Source organism: Cuculus canorus, chromosome 23, assembly GCF_017976375.1.
Source record: "Cuculus canorus isolate bCucCan1 chromosome 23, bCucCan1.pri, whole genome shotgun sequence".
Lineage (NCBI taxonomy): Eukaryota > Metazoa > Chordata > Aves > Cuculiformes > Cuculidae > Cuculus > Cuculus canorus.
In genome coordinates, this window is record NC_071423.1 from 4,875,117 (window position 1) to 4,900,674 (window position 25,558).

The window sequence follows — 25,558 nt, forward strand, 5'->3', positions numbered from 1 at the left end:
CAAGGAGAACAACAACAGGCACCTAACTGAGTTTCAAGGACTTGTTTGGGCAGAGCCGCTGGAACAACACTCATTTAGAGCGGCAGGCGCGCACAGCAGCTCAGGAAAATACTATTTTCTCACTGCAGCAATGAGGTTAGGGCAGCCTGCGGAGACGGGCTCCACATCACCACGAAATCTGCTCCCCGGCACGTGGGATGGAGCCTGCTGTGCCGCAGACTGCATTTCAGCCACCCGTCCTCCTTCCTTCCAAAGGCAGCAGTGATGCCACAAGGGCAGAGGATGCAGGAGCTGCCTGTGGCACGGACCACGCGGATGCTCCTGCTGCCGTTTGGCTGTGGAGCATCGCATCCAACTCGTGCCCTGCCCTGGAGCATCTATGTAGTCAAAGTAATGCCAATTCAGCCCTTTGGGACAAACCCTCGCATCGCCTCATTCCAGGACCAGCTGCTGCTGATGGACAAAGGTTTCCAGACCCTGCTGGACCAAATAAACAGCTGTTCTTCCCCACTCCCGGCCATCACTCACAGCTGACAGCCCTCCCCCGTGGTCAGGACTGTGCTTTTCACCTTAATTTCTTAGAAGGATTTTTTTGCCAGTTGGAAACTCATAAATACCACTTTGCGAGCCCAGGTAGGGCTAATGATGGATGGCTGCTTCACAGAGGTGCCAGAGGCTTTGACCTAATTGTCACCAAAATACTTCTCGATTAACTAATAGATAAAACCCAATTAAAACTTCCGCTCCTCCCAAAGTCCCTGCTGACTACTTTTCCTCCCCTTCTCAGACTCCGGTATAAATTAGATCCTGGCTAGCTGGACCTACTCTGTTCAGATGAGGATGTTCTGCCCATCACACTCCACACAGCCACGAGTGCTCCTCGTGGCATTCAAGGGATGCTGGGAAGAGGCTCTGAGGAGGTCCTGATGGACCCAAAAGGGATTTTTCAGCCAGCCCACGGGCGTAAAACCCCTCTGGAGAGACCCTTTAAGCTAAAGGGTAGTGACAGCAGGGAGGGCATGCTTTATTCCCACCTATTTTTTCCATTTTCTTCCTACGCTGAACAGAAGCGTTGCACAGCAAAGCTCTTTAGCACATTTGCTTTGATGTGCAATAAGTTAATTACTGTAATAGGTTCATCCTTCTCCCCCAGCATTGAATCATGTAGAACATCCATATGAATTGTCATGGACTTCCTCCTTTTGACTCAGCTTATTCTTTAAGCAGACCTAGCAGGGCTATTTCCGCAGAGGGATTTGTTCAAATCCCATTTAACAGGTGTATCCATTCTTATTTGTTCTCCCAGTATTCATCTCGATCCAACTTCTACAGGGAGGAGGGGGCTCACTGATGCTCCCATCTCTCAGCTGGGGGAGCAGCAGGATCCATCGCCCGCTTTCCTCCTGTCCTTGGGAAGCAAAGCAACCCAGCGCAAGAGAATCCAGACCTCACCTCACATTTTCAGTATAACCCTCCTCTGCCCAGGAAAGGCAGGTGAGCAGGAGACATAAAGCCAACACGGAAAACATCACCTGGAGGGGGATCTATGCCGTGTTCTGAGGGCTTTGGCTCCACAGCCACCTTCTCAAAGGGCTTGCAGCATCTCACTCCTGGCAAGGGACTCATCGCTGTGCTGGGCAGAACACTGAGCGTGATGGAAGAAAGCCCACAGCCTTTGCCGTGCCATCCTCCGCTATCTTCTCTTGCTAGACTTGGTTTTCATCTTAAGTGTTGGTGCAAGGATCGTTTGGGCAGTCTCGAGTGTTTCCCAGGGTGACACGAGTGCAAAGGGAAGCTCAGTACCTGGCTTTTACTTCCATTTTCCCCCTGGTTCTTCCCCCTCCCTTGGCTTTCTTAAAATACTCTCTAGGTAATGCATTCAGTCCCGCTGGGCTGCTTTATATCACTCACTGTGTTTGCCAGTTGACTCTCTCCCGCTGAGATCAAGTCTCTTATCAGGGATTAAGCCTGTAGTTCAGGAACGCAGCTTGAAGAGCGCTGCCAGAGCAGGCAGCCACCACCAGCAAGCCCTGCAGAAACCACCAGCAGCCCAGGAGAGGCACTGGGAATATCACAGCCGGAGATGAGCACCACATGATAGGAATGAGTAGTGGTGGGTCTCTAAGACAGCCCCCTCGGAAAAGGAGCAAGTGGAGAAGGAAGAAGCTGAACAAGTCCAGAGAAGCAGAGCAGAGCTGATCAGACCTACCTGAGGTTACGTGAAACTCTGGAGTCCCATCGTTCAGGAGAGAGGATCTATGGCAAAGGCATTCCCACTGCAGCTCCATGCCTTGAAGGGGCTGGAAGCACAAGGCATGAGCAGAAAATTTATTTCTCTCCCTTCTGCACTGAGCTACTGCACTTCCCATGGTGCCACATCCCTGGGTGCCCTACCTGTTCCAGCAGCAGAGGGCTTCAGCCTGACCTCCACGCTCACACAGAGCTCTGTCACAAAATACAGTTAAATACAGTCAGTATGGGGGAGATTGAGATGAGATCTTAGGCAGAAATGTTTTGCTGTGAGGGTGGGGAGGCCCTGGCCCAGGTTGCCCAGAGCAGTGGTGGTTGCCCCATCCCTGGAGGGGTTCCAGGCCAGGTTGGATGGGGCTTGGAGCCCCTGATCCAGTGGGAGGTGTCCCTGCCCATGGCAGGAGGTGGAACTGGATGGGCGTTGAGGTCCCTTCCAACCCAAACCTTTCCACGATTCTAAATAACCATTTTGTTCTGCGAAGTACGCTGAAAATCTCAGGAGGAAGAGATCTGTTTGGTGCGCTCCGAGGCAGAGCAAACATCGTGGGGAGCCAGGCAGCAGTCCAGCTTTCAGGCTGGAAGATGCCTGTGGAGATGTTTGCTCTATGTTTATCATCGGGAATTCTTCCTGCAGCTGCCTCCGATTTTGAATCTGCATGTGGAGTTGGGGAAGCAACCGGGAGCAGCAGAGCTGAGCTCCAGCTGAAGGCAGACGTTATTTCCAATGGAAACGCATCTACTGAGGAACACAAGGATGTGGTGGAGACATCAACCCGTGGCAGCTGCAGCAGGAGAGCAGAGCAAAGCTGTCACCAGCGGTGTCAGAGCACGGAGAGTCCATTCCCAGAAGAGACACATTGGTGCTGGGGCTCACTCAGCCTCTCCGCTGAGGTTTCCAAGGCAAAGGCTGCGTTGGCGCTTGCTGCGATGGCAGCTGTTGTGGCACAGCCCTCCTTGGAAGCCTCTATCAGTTTACCTTCTTTCCCTGCAAATTACTTAAACCTGACACAGGGAGAAAGACTGAAAACCTCAAAATGAGTCAGTGCTGCAGAGGAGGTGAGGAAGAGCATTCCCTGGGAGGATATTTGCACCCCAACAGCCGCTCCGCTCAGTGACTGAAGCATAACTGCATCCCTGCACCCAGGCAGGTCCCAGCTCATGCTGCCACCGAGGCCCCCACTGTCCCTCAGACCCCAGCCCAGGGTCCCCCCCAACACTACCCTTGTGCAGGAAGCCCCCAGCATGTTTTTTAAGGCACGACACTAAACAGTGACATTCTTTTCCAGTTTCTCGCTCTTGATCCAGGTCCATAGGCGGGACCAGCTTGAGCAGGTTCATCTCAGCAGCTGTAACCTCCGTGGAGCTGCACCGGCGGCAGCACCGCAGTGAGAAATTGGAAGGAAAAATGCCAGTGCAGAGAAGGTCTGGAGCTCACAGGTGGTGACTGCGCATCAGCTCCACACAAGCCAGCGCGGTGGCCCCAATGACCTTCCTGCGAGCGTGGCAGGGACGTGGGAGGCTTGAGCCTTGCCTTTGCCTGTGTGAAATGAGCTGCCGGCTCCCCAGCAGCCCCCCTCATGGGAGGGTCTGACCCCCTCGCTGCCGAGGAGCCAGTTGACCCCAGCAGCACCGCGCCACTGCCCGAGCCTGGCTCCGCAGAAGGGGCCATCGAGGCTGTTTGCAGCTTTACACACGCTATCATGTGCTGTGTCGCAGCAGGGGACTGTAAATGACTTTATAGTTATTGTTCCTCAAATTGGACACCCCCTTGGAGCTTAGATAATATGAGATGAAACAGCCTGCAGGAGATTGCAGTCAAGTGGAACAGTGATGGAGGCTTTTTCCCCCCTTCCCGAGAAGAAACACTCCACCTATTTACTTCTCCTCACCTCCTCCTCCTCCGTCACCGCTTCGAGCGGAGCCACACCTGGCAGAGACAAGGGGGAGCTGGGCTATAATTGCCGAGCAAACCGAACTGCCTGATCCCTGTGAGAATGGATGAATTTTGCATGCTAGGATTTGGAAATCCAGCTTTGAGAGTGAGCTCCGGAGAGGAGTGGGAAGGGAGAGAGGCTGCTGTGGTTCCCTATTCCATTTCCTACTGGAGCAGGGTTTGTGTGGAAACGTTATTACCAGCAAAGCACAAATATCAGCTGCTGTCGTTTGGCTTCACAGCGCTGGTGGAACCGTGCAAGCGCTAAAGCAGAGAGGCAGAGATGCTGCTGGAAGGAGTGGGAGGGGAACGGAGGCTTTGAGGTGAGAGAGCACAGGGAAGAAACAGAAATAATGAGGGATTCAGGGAAGGAGGATGTCAGGGCTTACAGCTGTGCGAAGAGAAGGCAGTTTGTTAGGGAGGAATGGGGAAGAGAAGGCCTGGGAGAGAAAGGAAAGAGCATCTGGGAGTGAAGAAGTTCATGCGACAGCCTGCGTGCCTCTGGCAATAAGGGAGTGGGCTGATGCGGGAGGAGGGACCGGGATGGAGATGCTCAGCTTGGAAGGTCCGGAGTGGAGGAGCACAGCTAGGGAAGCAGCGTAGTGGGGAGCACTGGGAATCCACAAGGATCCCCAAGCCCTCAGGCACACACCCAAAAATCAGAGCGGAAATAAAAATGTGAATAACTAAATATCACTCTTAACAGCAGCGTTTCATTTGTTTGCCAAAACACCAGGAGATGAGGTTGGGCATTTGGGGCTGATGGCCCTGCCTGGTGGGGGCAGTTCCTGGGGAACACGTAGGACTCCCCGGGTGCTTTTCCCAGGCACGTTTACACGAGCACACGTATTACCTTTCTTTTAGGGCTCCTGGATTTTCCTATTTGGAAAGAGGTCAGGACCAGGCAGGAGCTGCCTGCACAGCAGCATCCCTGGGCAGAAGGATGGGCGTGCTACCTGCATCTCCGCAGCCTCTGGAAGGAAGCAGGGCAGCGATGCAGCTCACAGAGGTTCTGCAGCTCCAGTGCCTCGTGGGAAGCCAAGCAGAGGGAAAACTCCCGGCGGCAGCGAGCGCAGTCGCTCTGTTTGCCTTTTCCCACTGCAGATCTGATGATTTAAATTACGTCTCGATTCTTGTTTAAATTATAGTTTACTGTTCTGCGCCCCGCTCAGAAGTGAATTACCTTAAGCAGCAGTATTAATAACACGGTTATAATTAAGCTTCATTACTGTAGGCAGTTTGCTGAAACAAATTGCTTCTTCATTATTATTATGGCACCTTTGGTAAAAAGACATTTCCCCAGAATGCGACCTTGATGCTTTATATAGCAAAAGCTGGGAGATGATAGAGATGTAAGGATGAATTAGCATCTTTTACCTTCTATATCAATCTCATTAAAAAGAAAGCAACTCAAGTCAAAACCAAGCAGCCTTGATGGAAATTTTAATCCGAGCGAAATGGATAATGAATAGGTTTGAACTTTTCCTGACATTTTTATGGCAGCACTTTATTTATATTATGCTCCTGCCAAGATGTAAATAAACAAAGCAGGGGCAGAGTCGGGATGGATGGGACTGGCTGCCCCAGGGCAGCTGCAGAGCCCACTGGCCGAGCCATGGGGTGGCCTGGGCACCATCCCTGCATGGAGCAAGGTGGAAGCCCGATTTAAAGCCTGCTGTGTCTCAGGACAGCGAAGCTCCCGACTTCTCCCTTCCAGCCCCATTCGCTTCATCCAAAGTCTCCAAAGCACTCAAGCCTCTGTTTCCCAAGTTGCCCTGGGCTCCCTGGGAGAGGCTGCTCCCTCCAGCCACCAACATCACCCTCTGTTGGATCTCCTGGTCCATTTGACGTGACCATAACCGTACACAACTGGATTCCCTCCAGCAGAAGACCCCACACTTACTATAAGACCCCCTAAAGCCTGCAGGAAGCGGTGCCATTGACATCCCACAGCTGCTGGCTCCAACAGCATGGAGTAGTGGGAGTGAAGGTTTCCACAAGCTCTCCCTGTCCATCGGTGTCCAACCTGGACTCCATACCCCACACTTCTCACAAATATTTGGTCCCCGAACTTCCTCCAAACCCCAACCCCCCCACACACATTCACAGGGTCTGAGGGTGCTCAGCAGCCTTGAGGATAGGCTCAAGGCTCTGTTCTTGTCTGGCTTCACCACCCCAACCCGAGCTCCTGCAGCAACAGGCAGGAAGAACACCCCAATCTTCTCCCACCCCTCCACCACAACGTTTTGATTGTCATAGTACAAAAATCTCTCCTGCAAATGCTTCCTTCAGGTGATGCTTGGTTTGAAAATATTTTCCCCATCTACAAGAGAAGACCTCAAATCATCTAAGAGCAAACAGCTCTTCAAAAGAGAGGGGCTTGTTCGGCAGTGGGTGCAGAGCTCCTGGCACCCCCAGCACCCAGGGGCTTCAAGCCAAAGCTCACACCCTGGTAGCCCTGAGAGCAGATCTTTCACCTCTCTTTCCCTGCGGTTGTTAAAACTAAACCGAGACATTAAATTTCTGCATCGTAAGTGCTCAACAACCGAAACAGGACATTACAGAGAGGGGTGCAAGGAGATATTTAGAGTCTACGAAGATAAACGCAAAGTAGTTTTGGAAAAGATGAGAGCAGAAGCATACAGAGTGAAGAAACGAGTGCCACATCAGAGGGATCAGCACAGGTGGGAGAAGGGGACACCGCCTGAGCAGAAACTCTGATGAAGCATATCCAGAGCTGGGTGGTTGCTCTGCTCAGCCAAACCAGCAGAGACGAGGTGAAAAAAAAATAAGCTTTCTCTTTTTTTTCTGCCCCACAAAGGAGGTCCGGAGCCCCATCCCATTCCCATTGCTGCTACAGCCAGCCTCGCTCCCTGGAGCATCACTAACCGCAGCCGCTCTCCTCAGCCAACCCTCAGCGATAGGGACCTCAGAGCTTGACCTCTCCTTCTGTGCCATCCAAGGTACTTGGCGGCCCATTGCCATTAGCAGCAGATAATTAGCCCTCAATTATCACCGTTATCACTTTCACCTACACCACCTGCAGATCCTTTGGCCATTTGGCAGAGCTGCACCTGGGCCAGGGAAATCTTTAACCCATTGCTACAAACCTCCCCGGCAGGAGCCCTGCCCTGGATGTGGTCCCAGTCCCCCCAGTAGCAGCACACAGGGATGCTCCAGGAAGGAGACCGGTGGCTGCGTGTTATCCCTTAGAGGGGGCTTGAGCATTTCCATGAACAACACAGATAGCGCCAGAAGCACCAGTGACTCTTGCACACCCCACCAGACTAAAGAGAAAGAAAACACCACACATACCTTCTGGCAGCCTTCCAAACAGACCTTGAGAGCACCCCCAGACTCATCTCTGCTGGTGAGAAGCAAGAGGAGCAGCACAGAAGGATGCTCCCCACCTCCAGGACCCACACGAGCCCCGCAAGGCGGTGGTTGTGGTGCTCCTCTCAGCTCAAAGTTTCCTGCAGCACCACCTTAAATGTTCCCCTATGATGGGTGGCAGCTGCTCCTTCCCACCAGGTGCTCTGCTTTCATCCCCTAAATAACCAGCGAGTCCCTCCTTCTCCTGACCCCCACCAGCACCCCTGGGGTGATGCCTGGGAAGCGATGGCACCCTGTGAACCCCAACTCCTGCATTCTGCATGCAAAAAGGTTGCTGCACTGACAAGAACAGCTCCCTCATCCCAAAAATCAGTAGCTGTCACTGGAAGCTTTTCCATCCCAACACCTTGACCAGTGGCTCACATTTGCATCAGAGTCAGTTCCTGCCTCGGTCACACCAGTGGCTCCCGCAGCTCTGATCTGGTGCTGGTGGGGAGGAAATACACCACGTCTGACTGGGAAAAGCCAAGAGTCCCACTTTAACCACCCTTCAAACTCTCTTCATTCGCTTTCGCACACTCCGAACAGCCCCCTGGGAATGACTGTTCGCATGCAATTAAACTATCCTCAACACCCTGGGTTCACTGCTGCACCATAAAAGCTTCAGCGTACACTGAGTTTCCCTTTGGATGCATGGAGCTGCTTATTGACTGCATCCCTGATGCAGGTAGGATGCTCTGGGGTAGCTCCCACATCAGCATCCTGGGAATCGCAGAGCTGTGGGATCCAAGTCCTCCTTAAAAACGAATTGATGCCTCGATGACTCCCTGGGACGTTCAGTCCCAGAGCTGACAATGTGTTATTACATAAGAACTTCCCCTCTAAAGTCGCATTCGCAATCTCTCCCCGTCTCGGCACATGCGTGGCTCCGCGCGTGTGTGCACACGCACTCATTAAACACAAGCCAGCTATCAATTTCGCTGAGTGCTTATACTGATAATAGCTATATTTATCATTTAGCATCTCTGGATGCAGTTCAAGCTTAAAATCTATTATGGGTATTATGATATTTAATAACTGTGTTTTATTTCTAAATGTAATAAAAAATAAAGATAAGGAGATTTTTTATTTTATTATTTTTTTTTAAAGCCTCCTCCCGGGCTCTGAATCCATCTCTGTCACTGACACGCTGGGTGACCTTGGAGAGGTCACTCATTCTCTCCATGCTGGAGCTTCTGGATGCCTAAGATGAGGATAATCATGAGATCTGCATCCCTGGGGGTGTTGGGAAGCCTCATTCTTAATTAATGTTTATAGAGTGATTTCATGCCCCCCAGACAGAAGGGCCAAGCTCTTGTTGATGTTTGATTTAAGAGTAGCTGGACCCCTCGCTGCAGCTGAGCCATGGGATGGATCCCCATCCCCTGGGCTGCACTGGGAGAAGGGAGAAGGGGTCGATGGGGCCCAGGATGGGGCAGGGCTGTGCAGCACATCCCTGTTGCCAAGCCCTCACTTGTTCTTCCCATGCGTCAGAGCATCATCGCTAAATCTGCTGGCCGGCAAGTCCCCCAGCCCACCCCCAGATGTGTTTTACGGTCAGGCAGCACTCGGGTGATGGGTTCAGAGGCTGTGGGGAAGGATCAGGGCTGAGGCGATAAACAACGGCCTCCGATTGCCAGGCAGCACCCAGGAAGCAGCGGCTGCGCCATCCATCATCCCTGCAGGGCCATCGTCCCAAGGACAGGCATGCAGAGATCAGCATCACTGTTGCCATCGCGCATCCTTGCCCGGGGAGGCGACGGATCCAGCCGGTGGCTGTACGCCAGCAGCACTCACCAGAAACCCACAGTGTCACAGCATCCTTTGTGCTTACAGGGCCATTTGCCTCCCTCGAGCACTTGGCAACTGTGCATCTTCTCCACCCCCTCCGGAGCAGGAATTATTGCCGCTGTCTGTGCGCGTAGCCCTGTCCTCAGGGCTGGCAAGGGCTCGTAGCACCCTTGAAGCACCTCAGAGGCTGCCAGGTGCTTTGGAGGAGCACCTGCAGCTCTGATGGATGGTGATGCCCCATGGGCTGCCCAGTGCCACCCCCAGGCTGGGGAAGACCGCCAAGCCCAGTTTGGGATAGAGGGCAGGGCAGTGAGCATCGCTCTGCAGCTGATCAGCAGTCGGCACAGAGAGGCGGCGAAAGGAGGAGACAATGAAGGAGAAAGGGCTGGAGCGATATTTCCCACCCTGCTGCCAGCCTCATCTCGGAGAGCACTCCTGAATAGTGAAGAGCAGCTCGCGTTGCTTTGTCTCCCTTATCGGGGCGAGCAGCCACCATGCCATGGCAACTGCAGCCTCGGGAGCGGGACGTACCAGGGCGGCTCACCGGCCTTTGGAAGGAGCTGCGGGCCATGCCCACCTGGCCTGCCTGCCTCTGCGAGATAAGGTCACCTCCTGCTCAGGCTCCCGTCCCAGTCTCCAGCCCCAGTGGCATCTCGCTGGGAAGGAGAAGAGCCTCCTGCAAAGACAACTGTGGTGCAGGATGCGCAGGTGGAGGGATGCTTGTGGCCACGCAGGATGCTCGGGAGGGAGGGATGCTCCTGGCCATGTAGGATGCTCAGGAGGGAGGGATGCTCCTGGCCATGTAGGATGCTCAGGAGGGAAGGATGCTCCTGGACATGTGGGATGCTCAGGAGGGAGGGATGCTCCTGGTCATGTAGGATGCTCGGGAGGGAAGGATGCTCCTGGCCATGCAGGATGCTCAGGAGGGAAGGATGCTCCTGGCCATGTAGGATGCTCAGGAGGGAGGGATGTTCCTGGCCATGTAGGATGCTCAGGAGGGAAGGATGCTCCTGGACATGTGGGATGCTCGGGAGGGAAGGATGCTCCTGGCCATGCAGGATGCTCAGGAGGGAAGGATGCTCCTGGCCATGCGGGATGCTCAGGAGGGAGGGATGCCCCTGGCCATGTGGGATGCTTAGGAAGGAAGGATGCTCCTGGCCATGCAGGATGCTCAGAAGGGAGGGATGCTCATGGCCACATGGGGTGTTCAGGAGGCAGGGATGCTCGTGGCTGCCCAGGGCTAGCCCCAATACCTCCTGCATCCCTACCCTTGGACATCCTCCTGCTATTGCTTGGCACGCTGGCTGGTGGGGAAACGGATCCTTTATGCAGCACAGGAGGAAAGCCATTACCTCCCCTCTGCTCCTCTGCCCCCGTTGTGCATTCAACTTCCACACCGGAATGGCAGGAGCTGCCAGATCCACCTGGGATGCAGAGAGCCCTGGAGGTGCTTAATGAGAACCGCTCCCAGGAGAAGGCATGCCATGCAAGTTCATAAGTCAGTCACTGTTATTATTTTATTAATAATAATAATCCACTTCTTACAGAGGCGTCAAGCTCGCTGCCCCCATTCCCTGCCCTCGGACGGCACGGTCCAGCGGCCTTACACCCTTCCGCCACAGAGTGGACAAACAATTTGCATAACTTAATTAAATTTTCAGTAATCTCCACCGAAGAAGGCAGCCTGTAAGGGACGGTGTGTACATGGGCTTAAAGCAAATCACGGCTAGCGATGAAAGAGCCTATTTCAGTTAAGCAAATTATGAGGAGGCGGGTGATGTCCTCGGTATAATAATTCTATGTGAATTATTTATATGGAATCTGCAATTACACCGAGCAAAACAGTGTTGTGTGCATAAAGCACACTTAATTATCCAACCACCTGTTAGGAGCGCCGGCGCAGCCGACAGCAGCCTCCTCCTGAGCTACCCCACTGCTGGCAGCGGAGCAGCATCCTGCAGGATGAACTAAGGACCTGGGGCTGGGAGAAGCAGGGGTTGTGCCCAGAGAGCCCCAACCCCGTGCAGAAGGGGCAGCAGCCTGCGCAGGTGGAGATTTTCCAGCATTTCCGATTCAGATCAACTTCAAATGTTGATTTTTCTTGTTATTTATTTATTTTTTTTAAGCTACTTCATAATAGAGAGTGTTAAATAAACACGATTTCCTGCTTGCAGCAGAACCTGGAGAACCTGACAGGGCAAACAAACTCCCTTCAGCAGGGACCCAGACAGGAATCAACTTGGCACTCAGAGAAGGCAAAGTCATAGAATCATGGAATCATTAAGGCTGGAAAAGCCCTCTCAGCTCATCCAGTCCAACTATCAGCCCAACCTCACCGTGCCTGCTAAACCGTGTCCCAAAGTGCCACATCTACACGCTTTTTGAACCCCTCCAGGGATAGAGACATCACTGCCCTGGGCAGCCTCAGCCAGGGCTTCACTGCTGTCAGTAAAGAAAGTTTTCCCAACATCCAGCCTAAACCTCCCCCGATGCCATTTCCTCTTGTCTCATCCCTTGTTACTTGGGAGAAAAGTCCAGCACCCACCTCAGGACAACCTCCTTTCCAGGAGCGCGATGAGGTCTCCCCTCAGCCTCCTCTTCTCAGCCCCCTCCGATTTTTTCTCAGAGATAAGAAGACTTTTTGTGCTGAGTCCCTGACCCGGCAGAGGATGTGCTTTCAGCCCATCAAAGGATGGACCAGTTCTGAAAGTTTAACGGAAAAGAAATGAGTGTTTTTTCCTTTAAAGATTTACCATGTATAAATGTATGAGAGTATTAAAGGCAACAATTAACTTTATTGGAAACTTTATATTCTCCAGCCTCATTAGAACTGCCAACAAGATCTATTATTAGTATTACTATGCAGATAATGTAATAAAAAGGGTATTTAAAGTGGATAGTTTTGCACTGAAATAGAAGAGCTGGCTATCCTCTTCTTGCCATCTCTCTCCCTTTTGCCCTGCGCTGCATTGTGTTGCAGACCTGGACCAAGGCTCGAGCCTTTAATCTCATATCCCACGCTCCCGACCCAGCTTGCGAGGAAAGGGACCACAACAGCGAGCTTGGAGGCTGACTCCAATGCTGCCTTTGGTGGTGGAAGATCTTTCTGCCCATCTCTGACCACACCACTGAGTGCCACCGAGCCAGGGACTGGTGAGCGACGGCCAGCCCAGACGAGGAGGATGAGGATGCTGAGGTTTGGCGTGATACATGGATGGCCTCCTTCCCGCTCATGGGATAAGGTCAGGCCTTGGGATCAGTCAGGTTTCATTAAATAATCCCAAGTATTCATTGAAACAGCAAAGACGGCCAAAGACGACCCTGATAAGCCAAAACTATTGGCCCCGGGCTGCTGCAACGGGAATGATGGAGATTAAAGAAGCGTTTGGTGGTGTTTGCCATCCTGCAGCAAACCTGTGAGCTTTTCAGGGGGAAAAGACACATTTCATCAGCCTACTTATTTAATTAACCCCCCCTGTCTTCTGTAGGGAAAAGCCTCAATGGGAAAATTCCTCCTGCTTCATCGTAACTTCAGAGCAGCAGCGATTCTCTGCCGTGCCCGGCTGCCTGGAGGAACGCTGCTCTGCCGAGGCTGCTTTGCATCATTAATTTGTTCACCTCTCTTAACGATGCCTGATTTTTTTTTCTTCCGTTTTGTGAGACGTATCTCTCACCCAGCGACATCTGCTCTTCTTGCAGGGCTTCCAACTTCAGCGTTTGCCATCTCAAAGCTTCCTTTTGCCGAATCCCTGCAGCGCAACAGGTAGCAGCAGGAGAAAAGGAAACCTTTAAAGGATAAAGAAACAAAAAGGTTTCCTTTCACAATGCAAATGCCAGCGCTCCTTCTCCTCTTGCTAGAGTTGTGCTTTGAGCAATAATCTAAGAAACGAAGGCAAAACTCAAAGCAGAAATCGGCTGAGATTCCAGCTCTCAGCAGCACACTGGGGAGGCGAGGGGAGCCTGGCAGCTTCACCTCTCCTGCTCCTCCAGGAAAACCCCAAGAGAAGCAGCAAGCACACGGTCAGGGACTCAAAGAGCCTGGCAGGGTGGGTTGGAAACACGAGAGCCGCTGCCAAAACCTGTAAGCTGGTGGTGAACAGCGATATCTCAGCTGGCGTCAGTCCCCGAGGCACCGCTGCGCAGCATGAGAGGTGTTCGGGGACCTGGGACATGGACTCTATCATCATAAAAAGGAATCTGTTTAATTTGTGGGTTTAAATTTTAAATAACTGTTGGAGCAGAGCCGCTCTCGGCTCTCAACGCAGCGCTCAGCCACATTGCTCATATTCTGCTTCTGCAAGAGTCCCTGGGGGGGGGGAAATCCAAATGCCATTTAAATGAGCTCATTTCTCTTTCCTTTCCTAATATTTCTCCAGCGCAGGGCAGGGGCATGACAGCGCTGTCTCAAGCCCCGGATTCCTCTCGGCCCGGGATGCCCTGGGATGCACGTGGCATCATTCATCCATGCAGGGATTGAGCCCTGGCTGCACCCTGGGGTGCTGGGACAGGGTAACATGGGGCAGCAGCTCCTTCTCCACCAGACATGGAGTGAGATTTTGGTTCAGAGCATCTCCCTCTGCCCCCTTGCTCCGAGCTGAGGTTGGATATGGTGGGGACAGTTGCTGCCCCTGGCGTGGCTGCTCCTCTGTGCTTTCCCTGGAGCAGCTCCGGCTCCCTGCCTCCCACGCCTGGGTACTTTCCATCATGTTTATTACACCTTACAGTCTAATTAACAGAGAGGAGTCAAAGGACCCAAAAGCAATGATCGTAATAAATAATCCCTCAGTGACCACAGAGTTAATATTCCACCAGGGTCTCCTCCCGGCCTCCAGGAGAAAAGGCAGAGGGAGATGGGAGGAGAAATGAAGCCTTGCAGCATGACATGCTAAGAACTGCCTGGAGAAAAGTCATCCTCCTTCAAAAGCTTCCTGCCTTTTGCTGCTTCACCTCCTCCCCAAAAACATTAGAGCAATTGCAACAACTTTTTTTGGTAGCTCTTGGATGCAGTGTCCAGGGTCTGGGATTCAGGGATGCTCAGGAAATTAAAATGCTATAAAAATCAATACGTGCCAACACATCTCTTGCAAAACGATTGCCTCGGGGGGGAACAGGAGCACTGCATCTTGGACCACCGCAGCTCCTAAAGCCATCCTGTAGCTGCTGGCATACCAGCGTCCTGATCACACCCCCATGGAGACATCTGCAGCTCAGGAGGAGGAGGATACGGAGGCACTGGGACAGCTGCTTTGCTGAAGATGAGCAAACCATGAGATCTTCATCCCACCTCCTCCAAGGGATGGTGGCAGAGGATGCTCCAGGTGCTTTCCTACATCCCCTCGCCTTCCGCTTTACCGCGGCGCTCTGGCTGGTTTCCCACGTGCCACCGTCGTGCCGGGAGTGCCCTACGCTCCCTGCGAGGTGCAGAGGCTGCACACAGCCCCATGCAATTATCTGCGGAGAGCTTGGCTGTGCTGATAATTTGTTAGCTCCACACATATCTCTGCTAATTATAAATCTCAGCTGAGATTTGCATTTTTATGAAATGCTTGTGCTAGAAATCTTTATAAAACACCCGTACGTATTAATTCAATCTAATCTCGGTCATTTCAGGTTCCATAAGAAAGCGTTTTCATAAAGCTACAAAGCTAACATCTATAACTTTTCAGTTTCACCAGAGAGCATACCTCTGCGTTAAGTCATACATTTATCTTCTGAGACGGTGCTTATAATGAGAGCTAATGAAGTGAGAGCCCTGCACAGCCCAGTCTGGACGCAGCGGGCCAGCCTGCACCTCGGGGATGCTCAGCCATGGCCATGTCCACTGGGATTTGCAGGGCGGAAGGTGAGGGGAACTGTATATAAAGTGGTTTCAGTACTGGAAGCAGCTCTAAGGTCTCCCCAGAGTCTTCTCCAGGCTGAACAACCCCAGTTCTCTCACCCTGTCCTCTAACAGGACGTTCTCAGATCATCTCTGGATCAGCTCCACGTCCTTCCTGTGCTGAGGACTCCAGAAATGGATGCAGGACTTCAGGTGGGGTTTCACAGAAGAGAGCAGAGGGTGAGAACCCCCTTCCTCGCCTGCTGGTCCCACTGCTTTGGATGCAGCCTCGACTCAGTTGGCTTTCTGGGCTGTGAGCGCATGTTTCTGGCTCATGTTGAGCTTCTCATCCACCAACACCCACAAATCCTCCTCCTCAGGGCTGCCCTCAATCCATTCTCCGCTTAGCCTGTAACTGTGCTTGAGACTGCCCTGACCCAGGGGCAGGACCTTGCACACTGAGGTGTGTGACCGGCAGGAAAACACATCGGGGTTCAAGTTCCAGGCTTCAAACCTCTGCTCCTTCTTCAGACAGGGGGGTCTCCACCAACCTCACCTGGCCGTGCTCGTCTTGTTCTCTGCTTTGCTCTCCAACTTTTCTCTGTTAAATCCATTTCAACGCCCCGGAGAAGATGAAGAAACACAGCACACGAGGCCCGAGCATCTTGTTCAAATGACTTTTTTTTTTTTTCCCCTTTGGTGGAGACTCTTTTAAGTGGCCCTTTCGCAGCTGGGGCTCCACGCCAGTAACTGCATCAGCGATTTGTATCTCATTAGAAATGCCTTTGTCTGGCGTCAGGGGAAAAAAAAAAGATTAACTTTTCCCCCCTGAAATGTGGCTGCTGGATGCGAGGGAACGGAGAAGGGAAATAAGCAGAGCCTAGAGAAGCTTTCTGTACCGAGCTGGCAGCTTAGTGGCGCAGATTACAGCCGCGGGTGATGGGCAGCTCCGGCCTCCGCCGTGTAGGCTGGGAACAATCCCGTTAAACCGCAAAGGCGGTTTAGCCACAGCTCCCCTTTTCAGAGCCGACTGAGCTGAAATCCCAGGGCTTGGAAGCCCCTGGGGACCAAGAGCGATCCTGTTGAAGTCCAGGAGGAGTCCTAGCAGGGTTGAGTGGAGCCAAGGGACACACGCGGGCTCAGAGCTCATCCTCTTCCCCCCGGCAGAGGCAGGATCCGGTCCTGCGCCTCGCACCTCTCCGGTGGGGATTAATGAGGAGCAAATCCAACAGGATGAAAGCACGAGGGGGAACGGAGCAGGCTAAGGAACGATATGGCCAAGCAACCACATGCCGGAGGAGAAGAGTGCCTTGAGGCAAACTCAAGGAAAGGTCAAGAGTTTTATTTGTTGCCTTAAATAATTTATTAGGTGACCATCTTCAAAGATGCCGATGCTGAGTACAAACACAACCAAGAGGTGTCACAAACGGGGGCCGGGGCGACGGGCAGAGCAGCACGGATGCTCGGACAACCTTCTTTTGGATCCCTCCTTCGACCCAGCTTCCACAGCACCCAACCAATCTGTCAGAAAAGGCGACAGATGCCAGTGAAGCTTCTGGCCATTAGCTGTTAATAGGAAACTAATTAGCTAATTAGCTAACATTCGATCCTTTGGTCCGGATTCTGTGGGTGCCTGCAGATCCTGGCTGATTTCAACCTGCTTGGATCTGGCTGAGGGCAGTGCTGCGACCTCCACCACTTTGGGTCTATCCCAAGAGGAAACCCCTTGGTGCTGTGTGGCTCTGCGCTGGTGAGCAGCTACCACACATGGGTCCAGGAGGGTGGCAGGTGCTCTTTGACCAGAAATCTTGCATTGTCATCTCCTTGGACTCATTTTCTCCTTGCCGTGAAGTGGTGGCTGGGGGGCTGTGAACCCCCTCCTGCCTGCCCGGGGGAGCTGGGAGACATCCTGGCTTTGTTCTTCTCAGGAAGGCAAGAAGGAGCCTCCCAAGGGATTGCAAACACCTGCTACCGTTTCACAAGGGTTCAAATTCCGAGTCTCCTCATACCATGTGAAAGGTAGAACATTCCCAGGCTAGGTTTGAGCTCGCTTTTGTGCGGAAGCAAGGCAAACATTTATTTTCTGCTGAAGAACAACCTGCTGGAAGCTCCTCATGGTTGTTCCTTGTGCCACGCGGGGCCAAGAGCCAGCGCGGGGGCTTCCCAATGCCAGCTGCTGCCCGGCTCCAGGCTGGCACAGCGGCTTCTCCCGCGGTGCCAGGGCACAGGGAACCCAGCAGCTGCCGGCACGCGGGGCAGGACACAGCCCGTACGGCTCCGGATGCTCAGGATCCACGGCTGAGCTTTAGAAACGCAGCCAAAGTATTCCAGCTTCTCCACTCCCCGCGAGGTTTGTCCTTCACTAGGAATTAGAGACAAGTTTCCAGTGCTTTCCTCCGCCATCTGCCCCAGCTTTAGTTGAAATGCAACATTTTACTCTGGCAATCAGTAGGTAATCTTGTCAGCATTACTTAGAGAAGCCGGCTCTGTCTTACCCATCTGATGCTCTGTGCAGCAGAGGGAAAATCACGGCTCACTCTTGAAAGGAGGGGAGAAATTAAGGTTGACTTTGGCACAGGAAAACAAGCAATCCAGAGATGACAATGTGCCACAGGAGCTTAAAATAAGCATCAACTAATTCAAACAAAAACAAATCTGCATTGAAAACAGACTCTTCCCCAAACCACATCCCCGCTTTAAAGTGCCTTTGAATTCTCCCCGGCGCGTTTAGGACATGCTCTCCCTTCACAGCCTCTTGCTCGCTTTGTTTTGCTGTTTGGTAGCAGGCAAACGAGGGCTGAAGTTTGAAATGATGGTTTCTTATTAGCAAGCATGCAAGTACTAATAAACAGCTCTGGCTCCCGGCGCTTTGAGCTCTGCCTCAATGCCCCTCCTGCAGGGGAAGGGCATAACGGGCACAGACCTCACCTGGAGTCCTGCGTCCAGCCCTGGAGTCCTCAGCACAGGAGGGACATGGAGCTGTTGGAGCGAGTCCAGAGACGGCCAACGGAGGTGAACTGAGGGCTGGAGCACCTGTATAAAGACAGGTTGTTCAGCCTGGAGAAGAGAAGGCTCCAGGGAGATCTTAGAGCAGCTTCCAGCCCTAAAAGGGGCTGCAGGAAAGCTGGGGAGGGGCTCTTGATCAGGAAGGGCAGGGATAGGACAAGGCGGAATGGGTTTCAGCTGGAAGAGGGGAGATTGAGATGAGATCTTAGGGAGAAATGTTCTCCTGTGTGGGAGGAGAGGCCCTGACCCAGGGTGCCCAGAGCAGTGGTGGCTGCCCCATCCCTGGAGGGGTTCCAGGCCAGGTTGGATGGGGCTTGGAGCCCCTGATCCAGCGGGAGGTGTCCCTGCCCATGGCAGGGGTTGGAACTGGATGGGCTTTGGGGTCCCTTCCAACCCAAACCATCCCATGATTCTATGATTAAAAAAACGCATTTCCACACTTGTTTTCCCTAACAGCAAAAAACCACCCCTGTCTTAGTTTAGGGGCATGACCTGGGCTGCAAGAAACAGCAGCTTCAGCTCCTTCCCTGCCCCATCTCACATCTCCCAAGGTGAGGGGCTGCCAGCAGTCCTTGGAAAAGCAGCTTCCCCATCACCAGCAGAAAGGAATGCAGAAAACGCAGTGGTCCTCCTCAGGCTGCCATACCTGAAACCCATCAGGTGTTATCTGTAACTGGATGTATTTGGTCTTACTGGTGCGTTAGTCCTTAAGGACCACCGCTGACGAGCTGGTGTGGGCATATGCCGGGCTCTGGAGGCACAAACTGCCTGATTCCCGGAGCCAGAACTCGAGTGAAGGAGCAGGCTGCAGGCGTGCGAAGCGGTGGATGCAGGAGCTTTCCTGACCCTGCAAACATCCCCACTCCAGCCACACGCGCCGCCATGTGTGCGTGCACCCGCTGGCCTGCTTCTCTCTGCAGCCACGCAGAGAGGTCAACGGTGATAACGAAAAGGAGATGCAGAGAAAGGGAGAAAAAGCTCTCCATGAGGTTGGCCAGCTTCTCCTGCGGCAAGTCCATCCCTCCAGACGCCAGTGAGAGCTCCTCTGCACGCCACGCAGGAGCCGGCATCGATAATTAATAAATCTTGTGGAAGGGAGTGGAAGAGGCTGTCGGATGTGCAGGCAGCGCAGGCGCTGCCGGAATTAATGAGGGTGGGGGCTGAATCGCTAATGAACCTCTTGTTCTTTACACGCTGCTCTCCTGTGAGGTGATGGATGAGACCTCCAGAATCAGCCCTGGGTGCTCAGCTCCTGATCTGTAACTTCGTCGCCCAGTGCCGGCGCCTGAGCTGCTCAGTCCTTGGGCACAGGGTGGCAGGAAAGGTGGTGGAGATGCCTTCAGCCAAAGATCCATGCTGGGTGCCCGGAGGTGGCCCGTGGTCCTATAGGTGCTGCCTGCTCGTTGCAAGGGAGGCTGAGGGCTTCTCCTTGCTGGCTGCTGGTTTTGGGGCAGATTATGAATTGTTTGATATGGAATTTTAAATGATCACTTAAACAGCTAATTAGCTCGTAGCAACTTCGAGCAACCTGGGTGTAGTGTGTATTTAAGTGTTTAATGCCTTTTTTTTTTTTCTTCTCTCTTCCTTTCTAATTGGCATTTAATTAAAAGAATAAATAAAAAAAAAAAAAAAAGAGAAAAGCAGCTTTGCCCAAGCTGCTTGGGTTTAAATATTAAACAGTTTCCTGCTCCTGGAAAACAGCTGCTGTTTTGGCCTCTGCAGCAGAGGCGAAGCAGAGGGGGATGCGGGCAGTATCCGAATGTGGGAGCTCAGCCGCGCTGGCCAGTGGTGCAGGGACCCCACGGAAGGAGGGAGGGTGCCAAGAAAGCGGGGCTGCCTTCAGATGGAGGTCGCTTCCACCAGGATGAGCAGCTGGACCCTCCACGCTGGTGCTTTGCCTCTCCTGCCGATGAGCGGTGACGGTGCCTCCCTCTCACCTTGCATCCTCCTTCCTCCTCAGCACATTTTCCAGTGGAGATCAGGACTTGGCAAGGCTCCCCTTGGCTTCCCCCTATGAAAGCAGCCTCCGTGCCCCCAAGGAGCCCGCAAGGGGATGCTCTGGAAGGAAACGTCCATTAGCAAAGCACTCGATAACTTCTGCTTTCTGATTTATTGCGTTCCCTAATGGCCGAAAATCACCCGGCGCTCTGGCTGCCTCTCTTGGTGAGGGTGGAGGCGCGGGTTGGGGGACCAGGTGGAGTTATAACAGCTTTGGGAAGGCTCTGATGTCTCTACTGCTGTTCTGACAAGGACGAGGCAGTCCGGAGGAGCTCAGAACAAAGTGATGTTTTCAAAGCCCTTCTCTCCTGAGGAGTAATTACAAAAGCAGAAGGAGGAGCACAGCTCCCCGCTTGCTGCATCCTCCAGGAGAGGCCCGGGCTGTGTCCATGGCCATCCCCGTTCCCCATCATCTTCCTCTCCAGAAGGCAAAACCACGTGCCCATCCTCAGGGTGGCCAGGCAGCACCTCTTGGAAACATCAGTGCACGAGGAGGGATGAAATCGCAGTTGTGTTTGCCATAGTGGATAACCAACCACTCTGATAAATCAGTGTCCAGGAGTTTAACTATCTCTGGCTTCATTAGATTTTGGGTGGACTTGGTGCAAAACATAGCAAGAGTCCAAGCCTGTGAATTCCGAGCGTGTTAACAAGTTAAAGTAAATCTAAAATAACATTTGAAAGCTGAAAGATGAAAGTAGATCACAGGGCAAAGATCAAACAATCCAGAACCACTTCTAAGCCTTTCAGTGCCACGGATTATTAGCATTTGAAAGTGAAGAGCATTAGTGAAAGGAGAGGATGGGGGGCCCGGGAAGGAATTTCTGTTGTGCAGATAACAAGGGAAGTGACAGAGGAAGAGGAAGAATGAAAATTATCCGGCTTATTAAGTGCCACACAGAAAGGTTGCGTACACGGAGTGTGCGCCAATGGGGAACCACCAGCTTATTTTTAGATGGTGGGCACAGACTTTGGGCTGCGTCTCCACTGGGATGCATCCCGGGAGCTTTCCAAGTGTGCAGAGGGTCCTTCTGCATCAGCACAGGGAGGAAAACCTCCCCAAGGGAGCAGCAGAGCTGACGGCTGGGACTGCCGCTGTTGGGTACCAACCATTTGGAGTTGCCCTGCATAGAGGCAAGGCTTTGAAAAGGCTTTGAAAAGATATTCAACTATAAAAGGACACTCCTGTCACAACCAGTGTGTCCAGCAATCCCAGGAGGGGCAGCAGCAGGGATAGTCCAGCTCTTGGTGCTTCCAGCAGCCCTTGATGTGGTGGGAGAGAGGAGAACCCAGCAAAGCCAGGGAGAAAACAAACAACCAGAAGGCAGCGGCTGTGCTAAGACAATATTGATGTCTGCTAACAAAGATGTTCAATATTGGAATATATATATGCAGCCTTTCATCTGCAGCAAGAGCCTCCCCAGCTGGCCAGATCCCTTCCCTGGAGCCACAGCCAGGGTAGGAAGCACAGCAGGGCTGAGGAGATGACAGAGGACACCCAATCCATGAGCCTGGGGGACAGGGGTTCCTCGGCACGCAGTGGGATGCGCCTCTTCCAGAGCACTGTGGCTGGTGAAACAGGGACCTTGGGAAGAGCCCTCAGCTGGCTGCCGTACCCCTTTTCCCTCACCACACCTCTGGGACCTGCTTCTCGGAGCAGGAGGGATGCTCGCAGAGATGCCCTCACACCCCTCAGGCACTGGCAATACGTCCCCACGCCCAGAGCAGCTGGAGTCTCTGCACCCCCATGTCCTCACGCCATATAGAATCATAGAATGATAGAATCATAGGATATTTAGGGTTGGAAGGGGCCTTAAAGATCATAGTTCCAACCCCCCCGCCACGGGCGCACATCTCAGGGGTAGAACCTTATCCCTGGTGAGAACCCATAATGCTGAGATGTGCATCTCAAGGAAAGCTCACGGCACCGGCAGTCAGGAAAGACAACTCCTGTTGTACGTGCATCCTGAACCAGTCCGCTTGAGTCAGGAACAAAGGAGCTTTCATGTCACGGTCTCTTTATGCAGCACAATCACCTTTAGCCTCTTTCGGCTCAATGCAGTACAACTCCAGAGCGGAGGAAGGCTGGAGTCGGTTCGTGCTGGCTTAACTGACAGCAGCCAGCGGACATTCCACTGCAATATTTACACTTCCACCCGTACGTGGGCTCGCGGTGCCTGCCCTCGCCCTGGCAGCTCTGCACGTGCCTGGAGTGCAGGAAGGGAGTGGGATGCAGGCAGACGGGAGCTGCCGGGATGCCGAGACTCCCACTCATCCCCAGAGCAGGTTTGTCTCTGCACTCAGAGGCCAGCACAGCGCGGGGAAGCTGCGAGGGAAAGGTCCTCAGCCCCTGCCCTGACTTACAGCTCCGTGGCGTGTAACCTGCAACGGCTTTGTTCCCCTTGTGCTGATTTACACAGAGCAGTAATTGCATGCAATTAGGCCTAACAGAACGCACGGCTATCTCGCTTGCATCGCTTCTGCACGCAGCCTTTTTTTCCTCTCTTTCAGGCTTGCCAAAACCTCTCTTAATGTAAGCGGTGCGGGAGACCCTTAATTAATGTTTGCAAAAGCTCCTTGTGATATCGTACTATGTGAATTCATTTTGTTACCTGGGTACCAGGATGAAAGCTGCCACGGTGAATAACACATTTGCTCGTCCCCAAATAAAAGGTAACCGGCTCCCTTAGGTGGATTTTCGCCCGGGGAAGAGGTTGGCACAAAGCCTGCCCTTCAGCAACCGCATCTCGAAGGGAGGAGAACCCAAAGAACAGGGAATCTGTGGGTCCCTGACACCCGCGACACCTCCTCTTGTCTCGGGCGCTCATCTGCACAGCTGCAATTTCAAGCAGCGAATTACAAGAGAGGAGAGAGGGAGCAAGAGAATGCCATATCTATTATATGCAGCCTTGGCTGTAATAAACAGTGAAGCTGACTGTTCCCAGAGGGACTTGCTAATATAGGAGATTGATTCACTGCAGTGTAACCCCCCAAGGGCTTTACACACAACTCTGACTAAACTTCCTATAAAATCAATCCAGCCTTTTCACCACTTTTGACAGGGTGTTCTAATATTAATCTACTCCCCTTGTCAGTCAGCTCCGCTAACAAAGGCTCTAATGATCTTTAACCAGGCACAAGAAATACTACACAGATAGGGGGAGGATTCCTGGATCCCTCCAGAAGAAAAGAAATCCATCCTTAGCATAGGTGAAGGATTTGTGTTGCTGCCAAACTTAAGAATATCGTACTTATTGTTATTAATAATAGCCACGGTGATGCAAACAGCTTGCAAGGCACAGCTGGGCTGTGGTAATGAATACATTTTGCCCCTCTCCTGCCCCAGGAAGGCAGCGATGCAAGGATTTGCCTCTGGTAAGATGCCGGGAAGGAAAAGGTTCAGAGCACTGCAGTGCCAGTGCCCAGTGATGTGAGAGACAGTGCCTGGGAGGCAAGGCAGCCTGATGAGCATCCTCGCCATCCAGGCTGGGCTTAGCCTCGGGCGCCCGGAGGAAAGAGTTCTGTTGGAAAAAATGTAAAGCACCTGGTCCCTCTGATCAAGCCCGGCACAGGCTATTCCCTTTCTCCTGCATCGTTTCCACAACTCTGCCTCTGACTCACGGCAAACTCATCCTCTCTGACAGTTAGACAGACAGGAGCCCATCTCGCTTCCGTCACGCTGTAATTAGGCAAGTCCAGGGCTGCGAACACCCAACGGGTTGGAGATGCTCCTGCTGCGAGAGGGGCTGAGCGCCCCGCCAGCCCCCTGCCCAAGCCACGGGCTGGCACCAACCTCAGAACCCAGCCCCAAGCGTGCCTCTCCATCACCTCCTCCACACCTCGGCACACGGCTTCGGGTACTGCTGATTTTCCACCCCCAAAATCGATTCCCCTCTCCTGCCTCAGCCGTGGCCCCAGCGAGGTGTGACCCTACGGGGAGGGGGCTGGCAGACCTCATTTGGAGGTGTCGAAAGGGCTTGCTTTGGTGCTAGATGTGCCTTAAAGACAAATTAGAGACTGTCCAGATTTTTTTAAAGCCGAAATAGGTGTTTTCTAGCACAACTGCTCTTCCCACGCAATCGCAGGCAGCGGTGCCGTGTGGCAGCGCCCTGCGACCCCCAGAGCATCCCTCGGCTTAACTGAAAGCATCGCTTTGGATGCAGGCCAAGGCTGGGCTGATTTCAGCCACGGTCAGTATTTCTTTGTCAGCTTTGGAAGCAGCATTTTGCCAGGAGAGGAGCCACACGCGGCGGCATGCGCGGGCGCTGCAGTAACTATGCATTTTTTATTAAGCAAGCAAGTTAACGGGCATGTACGACGCATGCAACTTGTCAGCACGCTCGTCGCTGCCACCTCCGATGACAAGGCGGCTGCCTGGGGCTGCAGTAAATTACTCATCCTCTCCCGCCCCGCTTTGTGTTTTTGCTAATATTTTGATGACTCCACTCCTGTGAGGGCTCGGCTGCCGGGTGCTTCTGGCTCTGCTGACTCAGCCTCAATGCTGGGCACAGCAGAGGTGTCTGCTGCTTCCCTGCACGCCCCAGCAAGGTGGATATTTGGCCTTGCACGGGTTGCGTTGCTGGCCAGTCCCTGAGACACGACGAGGGGGAAGCCAGCTCACCGTGCCAGTCTTGCCATCTAAAAGCCATCTGCAAAGCTTGGGAAGGACAGGCTGCTCAGAGCTGGGTGCCCGTGAGCATCCTCCCTCGCTCAACGGTGATGGACCGTTTTGAACGTGCACCAGCAGCTCTTGGCTTCGTGCCTCGAGTCGTGCCACTCACGTTACAGCGTCAGGGAGGGTTATGGTGGATTTTCTGGCCGTGTAAGCTGGCAAAGCGCTGCTGGGCTCTGCAGGGCTGAAAACGCACGCCTTGGCTTTGCTTCATTTGTATGGAGCAGGGAGAGAGGCTGGAAATCAGAGGAGGGACCTCAAAGGGATCATCAGCGGAATCGATCTAGCGGCTAACAAGCCCCCAAAAATCTGCAGGATCCCTTCGCTGTGCTTAATTACATGGCAAATGAAATTGCAAATATTTACTCCAAATTAATGCCATGCAAGCATCATGGGGAAAGCCCAGGGAGGTTTCCTAAGGATCATCTTAATGCCTTTCACCGGAAGAGGAGGTCCTGGGCGGGTATTACACTAGCCAGAATGTTATAAACAAGCCTAATGGTTTGCTTTACTTCCCCCCTCGACAGAACTCTTAATTATGGATCTTGCAAATGTGCCTGGAAAATGGATTAGCTGCACCAGCTGCTCGCTGCCGCGGCCGAGCCTTTTCCGAGGCGTTTGTAGTTGCTCCAAAGTGTTATTCCCCTTCCCCGCTCTGGCAGCGCAGGCGTGTGATAAGGACGGACCTGCTCTGGGGCAGTGGGGAGACGAGCTGGTC

General features: G+C 53.0%; 1 protein-coding gene across 1 annotated transcript in view; it reads right to left on the reverse strand.

Moving 5' to 3' along the window:
- Nucleotides 1–11,899: 11,899 nt before the first annotated feature.
- Nucleotides 11,900–25,558, reverse strand: part of BUD13 (BUD13 homolog) — a 124,939-nt gene continuing 111,280 nt past the window's right edge. Inside the window, exon 14 of the transcript XR_008453404.1 lies at nucleotides 11,900–13,132. The gene's annotated coding sequence lies outside the window, so the exon portion shown is untranslated. The remainder of the gene's footprint in view (nucleotides 13,133–25,558) is intronic.